We start from the raw sequence: 18,002 nt of genomic DNA, 5'->3' as shown, positions 1-18,002 counted from the left end.
GTGTAGTTTTCCCCTAGTACATTTTACCTACGGATCCCTGAGTGCGACATTCATGGTATTCGTGTCCCCAAAATAAATAACCTGAGGGCTGCGTAACTATCTAAACAAACTCACTCACACGGACGACTTAAATAAAATTGCCGGCGCTAAGACAAACATGCCGGGGGCGCACTCATATTTTCAGTACATCTTAACCTTAACTTACAAATTTTACACTAAACCATGGCCCAGGATCATTGAACTCTGCAAAAAGAAAGCAGTTAGCAGGGAGCCAGGCTGCCCACATGCAGTCTCTGGCTCAAAACAATGCAGGTGACAGGGAACGTGGCTGGCTGCTCACACGCAGTCCAAGGCCTTCCCTTTTGAACTGAACGCAGTGAACCACAACGGTGCATGGGCTGCACAAACGCAGTCTCCGTGCCAGCTCAAGTGGCACACGCAATGAGCACAACGAATGGATGGATGGACACAAACACGGTGCACGGGCCGCCACTGCAGGCCCGTGTTGTAGCTGCCAACAGGGCAGTTATCGCAGCTTGCAAACTGTTGCTTTCTGATCCTGGCGCACATGGAAACGAACAGGGGGGGGGGGCAAAGCAAAAATTGAACGGGGCTGGTGAACGTGGGCAGTGGGCATGGCATGGCAAAGGCAGCAGGCAAACTCAGCCCGCAGAATAAGGCCGCTGCAGGCAAACACAGCCGGCAGATGAACTGGCCGGCACAGGCCTTGAAGTACCACAGCTGCAGACGATCCAGCCGGCACGGGCCTTGCAGCAAAACAACAGCTGCCGATGAAGTTGGCCGGCCTCTGCCTTGCAGCAACGCAGCCAGCAGATGAAGCTGGCCAGCCTTTGCCGTTCAGTGGAGGTTGGTGGAGGGAGTGCGGTGGTGCTGGCCACTTGGAAGGCGGGCTCGGACCTACCTACCTGTCTCCCTCCCACCTATCGCCTTTGCCTGTCACTGTACATACCCACTTCCTTAATTTGTGAAAAACCAATTCAGCCCCCACTTATTTTTTTTGTTGTTTTTATTTTTACTTCCCCACTATAAATCGTCCCCTAACCCCCTTTATCGTCCTTGTTCGGCTAACCTATCCTGTCACCTAGTCTACTCCCAACCCCTACGTTCCCTTCCCGGAGGGGAATAAGGGAGAGCTAACGTCCTGTGTCGAGGCCCAAGGAAGCCTCAGAATGGCCTCCCCAGAGTTCGGCGATCTTAACACCAAGTGGGTCCAGCGGCCCACAACGACAGCGAGGGGATGGATGGTGCGGAGGGGTACATCTCCTAATCTACCCTAACCATTTAACTGTTAAACTACCCCGGGGCTTTCAACAAGCGCTTCTCGCTTAAACTATTGGTTCTAACAACCCAGATTCCCGTCGCCTGTGTTGGTGTCCTCACAATTTCGGGCCTCGCACCCCCAATTTTCTCTCCGTGCCCTCACACGGTCTCCTGGCTGGGACACGTGGCTCCCTTTGGCAGGCACGACCCTCTGCCGAATCTCCCGCTATGGCACCCCCGGGCACTACACTGCCTCCGAGCCTACCAGCTCCCTAACACCGGGGAGTGCCCCCCATGGCACCTCCCCTGAAACGCACACGTGGCAGGCCGGCCTCCCGGGCCCCTTTCCGAGGGTCACCCGTGCCCACAACACTGCCCACGCGGCTAATGGCGCCCCGGGCCCCCGCACCAAGCAGACGCACCCGTGCCCACTACTCTATCCCGGCCCCCCATGGGCCCATGGCCTACCGCGGCCGACTAGCCTGGTGCCCGGGGTACCCACTCAGCGATACTCACCTTTCGCAGCCACGCTCCCAAGCCCGTCAACAGGGCTCCTGCACCCCTCCAAATGGGTCTCGAGCCTACTTTCCCACCAACAACAAAACAACCTCCATTTTTCAATTTGACTAACCCAGCTAACTCACTTTACTCTGACCCCGGGGTCCCTTGGGCGGGAGTCACTCCTCCCCCCAATCACTCATCGCACCATGCATTCCCCATTCACTCCACACACACAGACCAGCTGGCCTCACTCACTCACCATGTACTCACCTCTCAACTCTTCAACACTTCAACACACACACCACTGAACTCTGCCATCCTTCTATCTCCCCTAACTAACTCGTGCTCCCACGTCGTCCCTTAAACTACAGCACGTTCCTTTTAACACTACGTAGCTAAGCTACGTCCCCTCTACACATCCAAAGTCTGTCTCTGTCTCCAAAATAATCCCATTTTATTTCCCAACCTAAATCTGGCTACAATCCCTCTAACTAATCCATTCCACGGACTCCATGAGGACTTACCCCTGCCCCATGAAGTCGGTCTAGCTAAGCTAACCCTTCCCCCTAACTAGTTTCCATCCTGTGCCCAGGTCAAGGGGGTCTTCCACCCCTTGCCCAGGAATCCTGTGCACCCGAAAGTGAGGCTTGTTCTCCCTTTTTTCTTTTTTCTTTACATGCGCAGCGCCAGCGCGGCAACTCGCGCACTTCGCACCTGCCCGTGACGTCATGCAGCTGCACGTGTTCCTCGTCCCTCCTTGGACGGTACCATCCGGCAGAGATACCCCTCCTGCCGGATTCCAACCCCACGTGCAGCCATGACATCACCGTGCGCAAAAAAAAAAAACACAAGCCCCACGTCTCGAGGGGTTCCCCACGCGAACACATGTGCTTTGCCCGTTGGAGCTTAACACACACGATCGCGTGGAGAACCCGTCCGGTCCAAATCCGTTTACCTGCCTAAACTTTGTCCGTCCGCGGGATCGGCAAATCCACCGCGTGCGTTTCCGGACCGGGACTTCACTCTCGCAAGCGAGCACGTGGCGGTCTCGTGCGTTGCACAGCACGAACCGCGTGCTCACTGCTGGGTGAACCTGGCACGGTCCTCGAAACAACCACAGCCGCTACTCGGCTTTCGTTCCTCCCATGTCGCCGTCGTCGCCATTCGACCCACGCACACCTGCGTGTTACGACGCACACAGTCCACTCCATCACATTCACACCGGGAGATGCGGCTGCGTGCTCCCGCATGCCAACCGACATCTCCCTCACATACCGCTCTCTCACACACACGGTCTCCCTTGCACACAGCGACCTTGCACACGGCCGTTCACTCACGCGTGCGGGGGCACTCACCCGCGGCGCCTCACTCGCACTCCGTGCCTCACTCACACACGCGAGGGCACTCACCCGCGGTGCCTCACTCACACACACGGCGACACTCATACACGGTGCCTCATCCCACACACGCGGGGGCACTAACCCGCGGTGCCTCACTCACACTCCGTGCCTCACTCACACACGGCGTGCTGGGAAGCATGTACTCCGGCACCATCGCCACCACACCACTCACACACGGGGTCGCTTCCACACACGGGGACGCACTCACGCCTTGCACTACACACACAGGGACAACCACACTGGGGATTCGTGTCCCCACAAGGGTCTCCGGGGCCTCTATACCCCCAAGCTCTCCGTGCACCTGTCCACAGCACTCGTCCCCTCAACCTCGCAAAGCACGACCGAACTCACCTGGTCGTGACTCGCCTCAAGGGGGCATACTCCCTCCCCTCGTTCCTGGAGGAGGCCATCCAGGTGCTCGCACTGGGTCCCCACACGCTCCGCGAGCTCACCCCCATTATCCTCCACTACCTCCGTGTGTGTGTGCACGTCACTTACCCCGTCTTCATCGTGTAGTCTCTCCTCTATCGTTCCCTTCCCGGCTACCGTCACTGCCAACTCTTCACCCTTTACCTCCCTTGTCTCAACTATTATTTCCGTTGTCACGGCCTTCATGCCCGCCTGCAGGCATCGGCCCATGTTCTGCGTCTCACCCCGTAGCTTTTTCATTTCTTCCTTCATGTTTGCTTCCATTCCGTTTATTTGCTTGTTCATTTCGTTTTTCATTTCATTTGTATTTGTATCCATCTTTTCGTTCATGCCTTTCATTTCGTTTTTTATTTCATTTGTCATTGCCGCCAGCATGGCGCATAGCTGGGCCACGTCGGGTGCGCTTGAGTGAGCCGTTTCGGCAGGGGTTGGGGAAGGGTCTTGGTGGAGAGGGGGGGGGAGGTGCCATACACCGCGGCCGCTGCCGCACCCACCTCGGGCCCTGGGTTCAGTTGGGCGAGTCCGTGTTCCTGCACAATCAACATTTCCTGCTCGGGGATTCCATCCTGGACCATGGATCCTACACATTCTACATCCATTTCTAATACCCCCGGCTCCCGCTCGCCTTGAGACGCCATCTTGCTTCTCGTGAAGGGTTAATTTGCTCGCTCGTAATTTGGAGGGAATCGGGGTCGCTTCTCTCACCCCTGGACCGATTCCCGTGAATTTAGCCGGAGACAGGAGAGCCCGTTTTCCTGTTCTCCGATACCAGTGCCGCGAGGAGGGCGATGAGTTTATATCGCACGACCTGACACCAGTGTTGCGGTATTCGCGCCCGCCGGCGTGCTGACGGCCACGTAACTCGAATCGCGGCACGTCGCCCACCGGACGGACAATCCAGTCGTGACCCTCTCGGACTAACGCCGGGAACCAGTCACGGGTGGACCTTTCGGTCTCACCGCGATCGAGCCAATCAGCCCCCGCGTGGGATAGGGTTGCTCGCCAAATTCGACCTACCTAAGTACCCACGCGGAGGGTAGACCGGGCGATCGCACCTCGCCGCAGGTCGACTTCGGACACGGGCCACTTAAGCGACCCGTTCCGTACTATCAGAATAACCGAGCGGTGTTATCGTCGACCTCGACGGTTCGATTAATTATCGGGCGTATTCAGCCCACTACCAACCCTTTACGTGAAGCAAGGTGAGGATTCAATGGGGGAAATGACGAAGCGAAGCGGGAAACAGTTCAACACAAAGCACATTTATTCGCGGCACACGGGAAGCACACATATTCAATTCCACCAAAAGCACACAGAAAAGACACAATGCAATTTACACAAAAAGCAAATGTAAAAGCGAAAACAATGCAGAGCTAATACCGACTACCGAGCACACGGCAACACTTATACAATTCTACTTCACAGACGGCGCCGACAACACATACCCAAAACCAAGGAAAAGAATACCCCCAAGAATGAGGCGGGCCTGAGGCCGAGACCGGGTCGCGCCTACCCGTCTGGTGATGAGACGCGGAGCGGCGATGGCGCCCCAACCCCGCGGACGGTGTCTGGTAGGGGGTGGGAAAGGGGCCCCCTTGGTCGCACTATCTCAGCGCGGGGGGAAACAGGAGGGGGTTGCTGATGCTCGGGGTATAGAGGATCTTTATTATCCCTGGTGTGCGTCTCCACCTCGGCCAGGTCGCGCTGTCGGCCTCCCTCGGGTGCAGCTCCCTGCACGACGCGAGCACCCCCTCGTCTGGTGTCGCCGCCTTTCCACAGCTCGTCCCCTCCGTTCCGACTCCAACGCACACGACGAGCAGCTCCACCGCCCGCGAAGTCTTGACCCTCTGCTTCCGACTCTCCTACTCTCCGCCTCTGGACTCTCCGACTCTCCTCTTCTTGACGACTCTCTGGACTCTCCTGACTCTGCTCTTCTCGACGACTCTCTGGACTGACGAACACGGTCCTTTTATCCCCCCGTAGCTTCGCCTTTGACCCCCTCCCTTTGACCTTTCACCTCGCTCCCCATTGGCCCGAGAAAAAGTGGGCGTGAAGGCTTTTTGATCCACAAATTTGCATATATCGATGTCCTGGAGGCGGGGCCAAATCGCCCCTCGCTCACCGATTGGACGGCAAAAAGTGGGCGTGTGTCGTTTTTGATCCGTTTTTGAAGCACAAAATCCGTGATTTTGTACACGCTGTTCGACGCGCGCCCTGCACGAGTCCAACACCGGTACCCACAGCGGGGCAAGAACGGTGGCGATGCTACGGTTGCGAGGTGTGACGGGAAGGTCGTGGCGGTTGTGGTTGGTGGTTGATGTTGTGATTGTGGTGGTAATCATGGCGGTTGGTCCAAATTAAAGATAGTAAAAGAAAAACGGCTATCCTGAAGAGTCGCAGCACGCATAAATGACATGTATTCCCACTAGACAACGGGTTTGGGCCTAACTACACATGTACTTACCGAAATACCTCACCTAAGGGACCTGAATGGTGGTTTGCGAATTTGGTAACCACAACAATATATATATATTAAATTCCCGGCATTTTTCAGGAACGTATCCCCTGCGAATAGCAGGATCTGACAGTCCTTACCAGTCATCTGAGGAGAATTCCCCATCCAAAACCTCATTAAACTTTGCACATCATCGCTGAACCAGAAAAATGAGACACCCAAAAGTGGCCGTTTGTCATTGTTAATATTATTATTCTTTTCTGACAGACGAACTCAAAATTGGTTGAAACTACATACTTGATTTAAACACAATTCTACTGCATTTTTTAGTGGGAAGGTGTAAACTGACTGAAGCTTGAAAGGATTCTTTGAAAAGTAGCAAAACTGCATTCCTTTGCGAAGAATACGAACAGTTGGGTGGGACTATGAGTCAGTTAGCCTAATTGGGATGGGGCCGTTAGACACTTGCCCAAGGGTCAATCAGACCGATATAGGTGTGGTTAACAGAATATTATTTGGAAGTCGGTGGACTTCCTATCCTATGTATTTTGGGTCACTCCCGAGAGGATGATCAGCTGTCTGTGCCGCTTCACTGTTCGTGCACTGCAGGGTAGGTACGGGACCAATCGACAGCAACGCCATACACAATTCTATAAATTGCGTACTATTTAGAATGTTCGATCATATGTAAACTATGTATAGTCCCATTACAGCTTGAACTGTACATCCATAAAGTGTGCACTACAACATTTGTAAATCAGTGGTAGAACATCTAAAAAAATATATAAAAACAAAAAAAACATGGTCCGTCAGTGAAGCTGTCCATCCATGTGACTACATGTCTATTCATTACGTACTATTGGAACGTCCCTTTTAAACCTTTCAACCATTTATAGTTTTGATTTTCGAGTTTCAGCCCTTAAACCTTTGAAGACCCTTTTAGGCCCCAAAACCCAAAACATCACCAAGACCCCAAAGACACGCAAGACCCTTGAGGCTTCTAAGACCCTTATGACCACTTTTACATTTAAGACCCTTTCAACACTTTAGACACCTTTTCGATCTTCACCCTTTATACGTTTTATACCCATTACACCCAAAGAACCTCTTCACCTTTACATCCATTAAGTCCCTTCAGTCCCCTGAGACCTCACAAACCATTTATACCCCTTACACCCTTCAGATAGATGATACAGCTTGGACCCTTGACCATTTAGAGCTTTAGACCACTTCAATCTTTTTGGACCCTTTTTACATGATTCATAGATTAGACCCTTCAACACAAACTACAAGAGGAACGAACTCTTTAGTACAGACCTTCAGACCATCTCAAACCTTTAAAGCACACACCATACCAAACATCTGCAGTCTTCTTGCAAAACACAGATTGTACTTTTTTTGCAAACTCGATCCACCCAGGGGGTGGTACTCTGCTGGTACTGCAGTTGATAAAAGCACTCGTCAAAACACTTCAGAAACAGAAATTACCACTACATCAATTCACTTGAGAAGAGTGATGAAGAACAACAACTTGAGTCAGACAATGCTTTTGTTTGGTGAAAAAGCTTGTTTTAGGCGAATTTAAGCATTTTTGCATTTCCAAGTTCTTTCTGTGAAATGCAGCGTTTTGCGAACTTGAAGCAAAAATACTCACAATTTCAATAACATCATGTGTTTTCTCTTCAGAATAGTGATGCAGAACAACAACGAGTCAGACAATGCTTTTGTTTGGTGAAAAAAGCTTGTTTTAGGCGAATTTGAGCATTTTTGCATTTACAAGTTTTTTTCTGTGAAATGGAGCGTTTTGCGAATTTGAAGCTAAAATACTCACCATTTCAATGAAATCATACGTTTTCGCTTCAAAATAGTGATGCAGAAGAAAAAGTTGAGTCAGAAAATGCTTTTGTTTGGTTTCAAAAGCTTGTTTTAGGGTAATTTGAGCATTTTTTTGCGCAAATTTGAAGCAAATACTCACTTTCAATGAAATCGCACGTTTTCGCTTCAGAATAGTGATGCAGAACAAAAAGTTGTCAGACAATGCTTTTGCTTGGTTTAAAGAACTTGTTTTCGGGTAATTTGAGCATTTTTTTTTTTTGCACGAATTTGAAACTAAAATACTCACAATTTCAATGAAATCACACGTTTTCGCTTCAGAAGAGTGATGTCGAACAACAACTTGAATCAGACAATGCTTTTGTTTGAAAAAGCTTGTTTTAGGCTAATTTAAGCATTTTTGCATTTACAAGTTCTTTCTGCAAAATGCAGTGTTTTGCTAATTTTAAGCTAAAATACTCACCATTTCAATGAAATCACACGTTTTCGCTTCAGAATAGTGATGTAGAACAACAACTAGAGTCATACAATGCTTTTGTTTGGTGAAAAAAAGCTTGTTTTAGGCGAATTTGAGCATTTTTGCATTTACAAGTTTTTTTTCTGTGAAATGGAGCGTTTTTGTGAAATTGAAGGTAAAATACTCACTATTTCAATGAAATCGCACGTTTCCGCATCAGAATAGTGATGCAGAACAAAAAGTTGAGTCAGACAATGCTTTTGTTTGGTTTGAAAAGCTTGTTTTAGGGGAATTTGAGCATTTTTTTTTTTTGCGCGAATTTAAAGTGAAAATACTCACGATTTCAATGAAATCACACGTTTTCGCTTCAGAATAGTGATGTCGAACAACAACTTGAGTCAGACAATGCTTTTGTTTGGTGAAAAAGCTTGTTTTAGGCTAATTTAAGCATATTTGCATTTCCAAGTTCTTTCTGTGAAACGCAGCGTTTTGCGAATTTTAAGGTAAAATACTCACTATTTCAATAACATCACGCGTTTTCGCTTCAGAATAGTGATGTAGAACACCAACTCGAGTCAGACAATGCTTTTGTTTGGTGAAAAAAGCTTGTTTTAGGTGAATTTTTGCATTTACAAGTTTTTTTTCTGTGAAATGGAGCGTTTTGTGAATTTGAAGCTAAAATACTCACTATTTCAATGAAATCACACGTTTTTGCTTCAGAATAGTGATGCAGAACAAAACGTTGAGTCAGACAATGCTTTTGTTTGGTTTCAAAGGCTTGTTTTAGGGTAATTTGAGCATTTTATTGTGCGAATTTGAAGGTAAAATACTCACTATTTCAATGAAATCACACGTTTTCACTTCAGAATAGTGATGCAGAACAAAAAGTTGTCAGACAATGCTTTTGTTTGGTGAAAAAAGCTTGTTTTAGGCTAATTTGAGCATTTTTGCATTTACAAGTTTTTTGCTGTGAAATGGAGCGTTTTGCGAATTTAAAGCTAAAATACTCACTATTTCAATGAAATCGCACATTTCCGCATCAGAATAGTGATGCAGAACAAAAAGTTGAGTCAGACAATGCTTTTGTTTGGTTTATAAAGCTTGTTTTCGGGTAATTTGAGCATTTTTTTTTTTTGCGCGAATTTGAAGCTAAAATACTCACGATTTCAATGAAATCACACGTTTTCGCTTCAGAATAGTGATGCAGAACAAAAAGTTGTCAGATAATGCTGTTGTTTGGTTTAAAGAGCTTGTTTTAGGGCAATTTGAGCATTTTTTGCGCGAATTTAAAGCTGGGGTACTCAATATTTCAATGAAATCACACGTTTTCGCTTCAGAATGGTGATGCAGAACAAACAGTTGAGTCAGACCATGCTTTTATTTGGTTTAAAAAGCTTGTTTTAGGGTAATTTGAGCATTTTTGCTAATTTGAAGCTCAAATACTCACTATTTCAATGAAATCACACGTTTTCGCTTCAGAATAGTGATGCAGAACAAAAAGATGAGTCGGGCAATGCTTTTGTTTGGTGAAAAAAGCTTGTTTTAGGCCAATTTGAGACATTTTTGCGTTTACAAGTCCTTCCTGTGAAATGCAGCGTTTTGCGAATTTGAAGCTAAAATACTCACTATTTCAATGAAATCGAAAGTTTTCGCTTCAGAATAGTGATGCAGAACAAAAATTTGAGTCAGACAATGCTTTTGTTTGCTTGAAAAGGCTTGTTTTAGGGTAATTTGAGCATTTTTTGTGCGAATTTGAAGCTAACATACTATTTCAATGAAATCATACGTTTTCGCTTCAGAATAGTGATGCAGAACAAAAAGTTGTCAGACACTGCATTTGTTTGGTTTAAAAAGCTTGTTTTAGGGTAATTTGAGCATTTTTTGTGCGAATTTGAAGCTAAAATACTTACTATTTCAATAAAATCGCACGTTTTTGCTTCGGAATAGTGATGCAGAACAAAAAGTTGTCAGACAATGCTTTTGTTTGGTGGAAAGAGCTTGTTTTCGGGTAATTTGAGCATTTTTTTTGTACGAATTTGAAGCTAAAATACTTACTATTTCAATAAAATCGCACGTTTTTGCTTCGGAATAGTGATGCAGAACAAAAAGTTGTCAGACAATGCTTTTGTTTGGTGGAAAGAGCTTGTTTTCGGGTAATTTGAGCATTTTTTTTGTACGAATTTGAAACTAAAATACTCACTATTTCAATGAAATCACACGTTTTTGCTTCAGAATAGTGATGCAGAACAAAACGTTGAGTCAGACAATGCTTTTGTTTGGTTTAAAAGGCTTGTTTTAGGGTAATTTGAGCATTTTATTGTGCGAATTTGAAGGTAAAATACTCACTATTTCAATGAAATCACACGTTTTCACTTCAGAATAGTGATGCAGAACAAAAAGTTGTCAGACAATGCTTTTGTTTGGTGAAAAAAGCTTGTTTTAGGCTAATTTGAGCATTTTTGCATTTACAAGTTTTTTGCTGTGAAATGGAGCGTTTTGCGAATTTAAAGCTAAAATACTCACTATTTCAATGAAATCGCACATTTCCGCATCAGAATAGTGATGCAGAACAAAAAGTTGAGTCAGACAATGCTTTTGTTTGGTTTATAAAGCTTGTTTTCGGGTAATTTGAGCATTTTTTTTTTTGCGCGAATTTGAAGCTAAAATACTCACGATTTCAATGAAATCACACGTTTTCGCTTCAGAATAGTGATGCAGAACAAAAAGTTGTCAGATAATGCTGTTGTTTGGTTTAAAGAGCTTGTTTTAGGGCAATTTGAGCATTTTTTGCGCGAATTTAAAGCTGGGGTACTCAATATTTCAATGAAATCACATGTTTTCGCTTCAGAATGGTGATGCAGAACAAACAGTTGAGTCAGACCATGCTTTTATTTGGTTTAAAAAGCTTGTTTTAGGGTAATTTGAGCATTTTTGCTAATTTGAAGCTCAAATACTCACTATTTCAATGAAATCACACGTTTTCGCTTCAGAATAGTGATGCAGAACAAAAAGATGAGTCGGGCAATGCTTTTGTTTGGTGAAAAAAGCTTGTTTTAGGCCAATTTGAGACATTTTTGCGTTTACAAGTCCTTCCTGTGAAATGCAGCGTTTTGCGAATTTGAAGCTAAAATACTCACCATTTCAATGAAATCGAAAGTTTTCGCTTCAGAATAGTGATGCAGAACAAAAAGTTGAGTCAGACAATGCTTTTGTTTGGTTTAAAAGGCTTGTTTTAGGGTAATTTGAGCATTTTTTTGTGCGAATTTGAAGGTAAAATACACACTATTTCAATGAAATCACACGTTTTCACTTCAGAATAGTGATGCAGAACAAAAAGTTGTCAGACAATGCTTTTTTTGGTGAAAAAAGCTTGTTTTGGCTAATTTGAGCATTTTTGCATTTCCAAGTTTTTTGCTGTGAAATGGAGCGTTTTGCGAATTTGAAGCTAAAATACTCACTATTTCAATGAAATCGCACGTTTCCGCGGCAGAATAGTGATGCAGAACAAAAAGTTGAGTCAGACAATGCTTTTGTTTGGTTTAAAAAGCTTGTTTTCGGGTAATTTGAGAATTTTTTTTGCGCGAATTTGAAGCTAAAATACTCACTATTTCAATTAAATCACACGTTTTCGCTTCAGAATAGTGATACAGAACAAAAAGTTGAGTCAGACAATGCTTTTGTTTGGTCTAAAAAGCTTGTTTTAGTGTCATTTGAGCATTTTTGCAAATTTGAAGCTAAAATACTCACTATTTCAATGAGATCACACGTTTTCGCTTCAGAATAGTGATGCAGAACAAACAGTTGAGTCAGACCATGCTTTTGTTTGGTTTAAAAAGCTTGTTTTAGGCTAATTTAAGCATTTTTGCATTTACAATTCTTTCTGTGAAATGCAGCGTTTTGCGAATTTTAAGCTAAAATACTCACTATTTCAATAACATCACACATTTTCGCTTCCGAATAGTGATGCAGAACAAAAAGTTGAGTCAGGCAATGCTTTTGTTTGGTTTAAAAAGCTTGTTTTAGGGCAATTTGAGCATTTTTTGCGCGAATTTAAAGCTGGGGTACTCACTATTTCAATGAAATCACACATTTTCGCTTCAGAATGGTGATGCAGAACAAACAGTTGAGTCAGACCATGCTTTTGTTTGGTTTAAAAAGCTTGTTTTGGGTAATTTGAGCATTTTTGCTAATTTGAAGCTCAAATACTCACTATCTCAATGAAATCACACGTTTTCGCTTCAGAATAGTGATGCAGAACAAAAAGATGAGTCGGGCAACGCTTTTATTTGGTGAATAAAAGCTTGTTTTAGGCCAATTTAAGACATTTTTGCGTTTACAAGTCCTTCCTGTGAAATGCAGCGTTTTGCGAATTTGAAGCTAAAATACTCACTATTTCAATGAAATCGCACATTTTCGCTTCAGAATAGTGATGCAGAACAAAAATTTGAGTCAGACAATGCTTTTGTTTGCTTGAAAAGGCTTGTTTTAGGGTAATTTGAGCATTTTTTGTGCGAATTTGAAGCTAACATACTATTTCAATGAAATCATACGTTTTCGCTTCAGAATAGTGATGCAGAACAAAAAGTTGTCAGACACTGCATTTGTTTGGTTTAAAAAGCTTGTTTTAGGGTAATTTGAGCATTTTTTGTGCGAATTTGAAGCTAAAATACTTACTATTTCAATAAAATCGCACGTTTTTGCTTCGGAATAGTGATGCAGAACAAAAAGTTGTCAGACAATGCTTTTGTTTGGTGGAAAGAGCTTGTTTTCGGGTAATTTGAGCATTTTTTTTGTCCGAATTTGAAACTAAAATACTCACTATTTCAATGAAATCACACGTTTTCGCTTCAGAATAGTGATGTCGAACAACAACTGGAGTCAGACAATGCTTTTGTTTGGTGAAAAAGCTTGTTTTAGGCTAATTTAAGCATTTTTGCATTTACAAGTTCTTTCTGTGAAATGCAGCGTTTTGCGAATTTGAAGCTAAAATACTCACTATTTCAATGAAATCGCACATTTTCGCTTCAGAATAGTGATGCAGAACAAAAAGTTGCGCTAGACCATGCTTTTGTTCGGTTTAAAAAGCTTGTTTTGGGGTAATTTGAGCATTTTTTTTTTTTGCGCGAATTTGAAGGTGGGGTACTCAATATTTCAATGAAATCACACGTTTTCGCTTCAGAATAGTGATGCAGAACAAAAAGTTGCGTCAGACCATGCTTTTTGTTTGGTTTAAAAAGCTTGTTTTATGGTAATGTGAGCATTTTTTGCGCTAATTTGAAGCTGGGATACTCACTATTTCAATGAAATTGCGTTTTCGCTTCAGAATAGTGATGCAGAACAAAGAGTTGAGACAGACAATGCTTTTGTTTGGTTTTACAAGCTTGTTTTAGGGTAATTTGAGCATTTTTTGCGCGAATTTGAAGCTCGAATACTCACTATTTCAATGAAATCACACGTTTTCGCTTTAGAATAGTGATGCAGAACAAAAAGATGAGTCGGGCAACGCTTTTGTTTGGTGAAAAATGCTTGTTTTAGGCCAATTTGAGACATTTTTGCGTTTACAAGTCCTTCCTGTGAAATGTAGCGTTTTACGAATTTGAAGCTAAAATACATTCGATTTCAATAAAATCACGCGTTTTCGCTTCAGAATAGTGATGCAGAACAAAAAGTTGTCGGGGCAATGCTTTTGTTTGGTCAAAAAAGCTTGTTTTAGGCCAATTTGAGCATTTTTGCATTTACAAGTTTTTTTTTTTTCAGTGAAATGCAGTGTTTTGCTTATTTGAAGCTAAAATATTCACTATTTCAATAACATCACGCATTTTTGCTTCAAAATAGTGATGTAGAACAACAACTTGAGTCAGACAATGCTTTTGTTTGAAAATGTTGTTCGTTGCGTTGCACATGAAAAAAATGCGTTGCACACATCATCAGAACCTTCCCTTTCAATTTCCTCTTTCTTTCTGCTTGCCATTAATCCCTCCACCCCTCCTCCATGCATTTGCACCCACTTGAATCCTCTTCACCATCCTGGGTCAATGTCCCCCTCCCCCTCCCATATATTCAAACCTATTTCCCTGTTTGATCTCCTTCCCCTCCAAGCTAACATTCATTTATTTTCTTTGCTGCCTGATCCATATCACCTTAATCTTCTCCATAATCACCTTCAGCCCATGCTTCCCAAATGGCTCCTTCCACTCCCCCAGTACTTCTTGCATCTCCCACTCATTCTCCACCACAACAGCCAGATCGTCTGCATACAGCATCCTCCCCATACTACCCCTCAAGCTCACCTTCCTGCTTACCAGCTCCATCATGATAAACATTATTGGGCTGAGAGTGCTTCCCTGCCTCAAACCGATGTTCACGCTGAATTCCTCAGACAGCCCAAGACCAACCAAAACTCTTCCCTTCTTTCTCTTCTACATCCCTTTCACAAACATAAGTTTGGCTTCCGGCACTTCCATCCCTCTCAGTATTGCCATCATTATCTCTCTCAGGACAGTGTCGTAGGCTTTCTCCAGGTCCACAAATCCCAATACCATGACACCTTGCACCTCCAACCTCTTCTCCACCAGCTGTCTCAGCACAAACATCCCATCCATCATCCCCTCCCCTTTCTAAACCCCTGCTCCTCTTCTCTCATCTCCATCTCCAACTTCTTTATCCTCTTGTCCAGCATTCTCTCCAGCACCTTCATTATTATGACTTTGGAGCGTAATGCCCCTGTATTTCCCCAGATGTTGAACATCGCCCTTCTCCTTCCATATCGGCACAATTAACCTTGTCCTCCAATCCTCCAGAATTGAACTCTCTCACATACCATACATACACACATTCATACATCAGCCTCTTCGCCCTACTGACTCCAACTTCTCCTGCCTCATCAATGCCTGGCACTCTTCCCTTCTTCATCCTCCTTAATGCTGCCATCTGCAGCCCCTCCTCCTCCATGAGCTCCACACCAAAAATGGTTAATGATTGTTTACAAATCCGAAGAATAAAAAAAATCTGTACAATAACAATGAAATCCTTCGGTATGTAAACATTTCTGAACAAGAAGAAGAGCCATCAGAGATTGCAAACCCTCACCAGGACCAGTTTTGTGTGGTATTTGTGTTCTGGTGTGTTATGTAATTAATGAGACATAATTGGAATTGCCACTTTATAATTGCAGGCAGTGATGACTACATACCAGGACGTCCCGCTTTGATGGGACACCTGCCCCTGACGCATGACATTTTAAAAATTATTATTCAATTGAATTTAGAATGGGATTAAAATAAATTAAATTCAAATCAAACGAGAGGGGGAGCACTCGGTAGAGTGCAAAACCTCCGCCGCCAATACTGTGAGGTCACTCAAGTGAACCTGATATCCTATTCATTCAATTTGACGTCAACAGTGCTCAGAGTTATAGTTTGCAACTTTCCCTTTTACTTTTACATACTCAATTCATTTGTCATAACCAGATTCCTTGAGACGGAAATTGATTTTACGTGGGAAAATCCATCTGAAGTTCCAAAATCATCCGCAATTATAATTTTGGCATGTTTTTTGAAGGAAATCACTTACAACATGTAGAAATGCAAAAAAAAAATCGAAATTTTGTTGAAAAAAAAGTTGCAAAAAATTTTTTTTGTCTAAATTTTTTTTTTTGGGGGGGGGGGGTTGGAAATCACTTAAAACATGTATAAATACAAAAAAAATTCAAATATGTTTTCAAAATGCCCACCATAGCGGCCATATTGGATTTTGGACCAAGTCCAAAATCTAATGGCATGATCCTTGGACCATACCTCATCCCCCCACCAAGTTTCGTAGAAATCCGTCGAGGAGTTTTTCCGTAATACTGTTCACAAACAAACAGAAAGGGGTGAAAACAGTAACCTCCGATCTTCGATGGTGGAGGTTAATGAAGGACCAAATAGGTGCAGTTCTGTATTGCAGTCATCAGAAGGAACCCGAACAAGCAAAAAACAAAGATGAAGTCATCAGGAGGAACTTGGATAGATTCACATTTCAGCTGCTGCTCCTCTACCCTCAAACCATCCAGGCACAGCCAAGTGAGCCTGATTCAACAAAAAAGAAATTCTGGCTGTCAGACCATGTGTCTGATCAAATTGAAATTTAAAACATGTATCCCCCATTACTACTAGATCATAATTGTGATGTTTCATGTCGATTGATTAAGTGGTTCCAGAGAAAACATTTAATATTTTTCTTCAATCCAATATGGCTGCCAAACCATGTGACATCAATTATCCTAACAAATCTGTACACTCAACGTTTGGGGAACATGTGTCTGAAGTTTCCCCTCGATCTGTCCAGCCGTTCTGGAGATTTTTTCTAGGTTTTAGGATAAATCCAATATGGCTGCCAAACCATGTGACCGATGATGTCATATGTGTGAACCTTTTGTTCCTCATGAATAGGTGGACATAGGTGTAGTTTTGCCTTGATTGGTCAGCCACTTCAGAGAAGATTCTTGAAGGTTTTTTTTTTTTAAACAATATGGCTTCCGAACCACGTGACCGATGATATCACCAAAATATTTTCTGTGGACCATTTTATCCTGAAATGACCCTCAAAAATGTTCATACTAATCAGATATGTTCTACATATGCAGTTATGATGTCAACAAAGGCACTGATGACATTAAAAAAAACACTCATTCCCCATGAGGAGTACTTGTCAAGTTTCAATTTTTTTTTTCCTTGGTGCAGTTTCAGAGATGGAGGTCCAAAGTTTTTTCCAACATGGCTGCCACACCACGTGACTTATGACATCATAATCATGACAAACATTCTACATGAGTAGTGGCACCAATGGTGAAAATTGTCTCAATCCAACAAGTGGTTACGGAGAAAAACAAGAATGTTCTGTGCATAATACCTGATCCAGGAGAACATATCTGGTCCAATAAGTTTGTGAAATATCATGTTATACAGGACTATATCGTTTATGGCCCTACCTCTCAATGGTGAAGAATCACTTAAAAAATTAAATAAATCTCATATCCATATCCGGATTCGGATCTTCACCAAAATCGAATCGAATCGATTCATCTTTGTGACGCACCCAATACGTCCACCAAGTTTCACTCGAATCCTTCCACAACGTTTTGAGATATCCTGCACATAAACAGACAGACAGACAGACAGACAGACAGGGGTGAAAACATAACTTCCTTGACCTTCGGTGACGAAGGTAATAAGCTTGTCGATCACTCGCAAAGTGGCTTAAACATTTCAATGAAACGTCTGACTTGGCAAGCGATAAGAAGCTGATTGGTGAAGCACACCGCACACATCCCTCGTGTCATTGACCCAAAGTGATCTTGCATACTAACGATCAGGGTTTCCCTCCCAAAGGAATCAAAAGCAAGCGGGAGTGCATTGTAATAACAACAATGCAAAATACATAGAGGCGCTTTTATTGTGACGTATGAGTCATGTGACCAGTTTCCACATTATAAAGCTAAGTGGTGTATGAGCATTATCCGAATTCCCACAAACAGGACAATGATTGTGTAGCCTTGGCCGATTGAACGACGATAACGATAGAAGTTCAGGGCACATACTGTGTCAGGTACCGATGATCAAGGCAGAAAATTAAAAAAAAATTCCTGTGACGCGTTTACAGGACG

Source organism: Eptatretus burgeri, chromosome 15 (genome assembly GCF_056783735.1).
Source record: "Eptatretus burgeri isolate ZD-2024b chromosome 15, Ebu_testis_v1, whole genome shotgun sequence".
Lineage (NCBI taxonomy): Eukaryota > Metazoa > Chordata > Myxini > Myxiniformes > Myxinidae > Eptatretus > Eptatretus burgeri.
Note: the sequence above shows the minus strand (reverse complement) of the source record.